This window comes from Myotis lucifugus, unplaced genomic scaffold (assembly GCF_000147115.1).
Source record: "Myotis lucifugus unplaced genomic scaffold, Myoluc2.0 scaffold_167, whole genome shotgun sequence".
In the NCBI taxonomy this organism is placed as follows: Eukaryota; Metazoa; Chordata; class Mammalia; order Chiroptera; family Vespertilionidae; genus Myotis; species Myotis lucifugus.
In genome coordinates this window covers 2595370-2596747 of record NW_005871215.1, presented here as the reverse complement: position 1 = coordinate 2596747, position 1378 = coordinate 2595370, and the positions used below count along the sequence as shown (strand labels likewise).

Genomic DNA, 1378 nt, shown 5'->3' with positions numbered 1-1378 from the left:
AAAAATATGAAACCATTTTGCCATTCCCCCACCCAAAATAATCTGTACCTTCTAGAATCCCAAATTTGCATCCACAGTATATTTTTACATGGGCCTGGATTTCTCCAGAGTCATGTTTCCACAGAGCCAAGTGTTTCCTGTGTATATCTTTACACCCCAAATTAACTACCCTTTAAACTTCTGCTACAATTTCATCTCTCATTTGATGGCCATTTTCCACCAAGTTTTTATTGCTCCACAATAGTACTTTGGATGTGGTGGAGATGAAAACGAAGTGGCCTGTTCTTTACATCAGCCACCTAGGGTATATGAATCAAACTCGTGTCTCAGTAAAGTTACACACGTTTACATTTCTTGAAACGTTGGGTTGCTTGTGAGTGATCAAAATTACAAACATTAAATCTTTGGATGCCCGGGGCCTACCTCAGAGATGACATGGGTACTCTTACATAACTGCCCATACCAGACATCACTGATTGATCACAGTGGTCTTTCCAGAGCTTGAGTTCTGCTAATAATGCTTTAGGCACCCACCACCAGCTCAGTGGAATGGGCATGAATGGGCACAGCAGCTGGAACCAGTGTGCCATTTCTGGCTTTCTCCACCTATTGAATGAATGGGTTCTTGATGGGAGACTGCTGCCCCAAAGAGCGGCCACTGCTGGACAACATTCACCCTAGAGTGGCTACACAGAGAAGTGATGACCTAATTTTTGTTTTCCTGCAGGAATATCCTGGGATCTTATCTGTCAGCAGCCAAGGTGCTTGTAGGAAATTCAAAGAAAACAGGTCAGTGTTGGTCTGGGTCCATTGTGGTGGGGCCTTAGAAAGTCTTTGTGTGATAAACTGAAGTCAAAGTCTCTTTTGTCCTTTAACTGTGAGTTGGGGAGGGAGGATAACATAGGATACTGATATTTTTTAGACGGTCTCTCTGCCCTAGCCCTTGACTTGGAAGTGATAAGCTCCTTAAATTGGGCTTTGGGGGCCAGGAGAGAGATCCTCCTCCCTACTGTTTCTGATTGGCAGCTAGCAGTATTCTTAATTTCTTCCTTGGAGAACCACCCTGATTGTAAGGAGGAAGCCTAGGGAAGCAGGAGAGGCCTGTAACTTCCTGTTTCCTGTCTCCTCCCAGCAGGCTTGGGAGCTAGGGTGAAGGACCTCCCACCAGCCATTCAGAAAAGCATCTGTGGGAATCTGGCCAATGCTACCTAACTCTTATTCCTCTGCACTGGCTGCTACAGGAATGCCCCTGGCCATCCAGGTGGCACCCTCTGCCAGGACCCTCATCAAGATCCTCTTCTCTGCTCCTACAGACTCCTGGGGTCTTGCTTTGTTCCCAGCACTTGTTCATCCAGGACCCTGGTGGAGCTACCTTTGG

At 46.4% G+C, this 1378-nt stretch overlaps 1 protein-coding gene across 5 annotated transcripts in view; it reads left to right on the top strand.

Annotated features, from left to right (window-relative positions):
* Positions 1–1378, top strand: part of TSPAN9 (tetraspanin 9) — a 203567-nt gene that overhangs the window by 4963 nt on the left and 197226 nt on the right. For 4 of the 5 annotated variants that reach the window (XM_023759932.1, XM_023759930.1, XM_023759931.1 and 1 more), the window contains exon 2: positions 728–789. The exons of the other annotated variant lie outside the window; for it this stretch is intronic. The gene's annotated coding sequence lies outside the window, so the exon portion shown is untranslated. The remainder of the gene's footprint in view (positions 1–727; positions 790–1378) is intronic. 5 annotated transcript variants of the gene reach the window in all.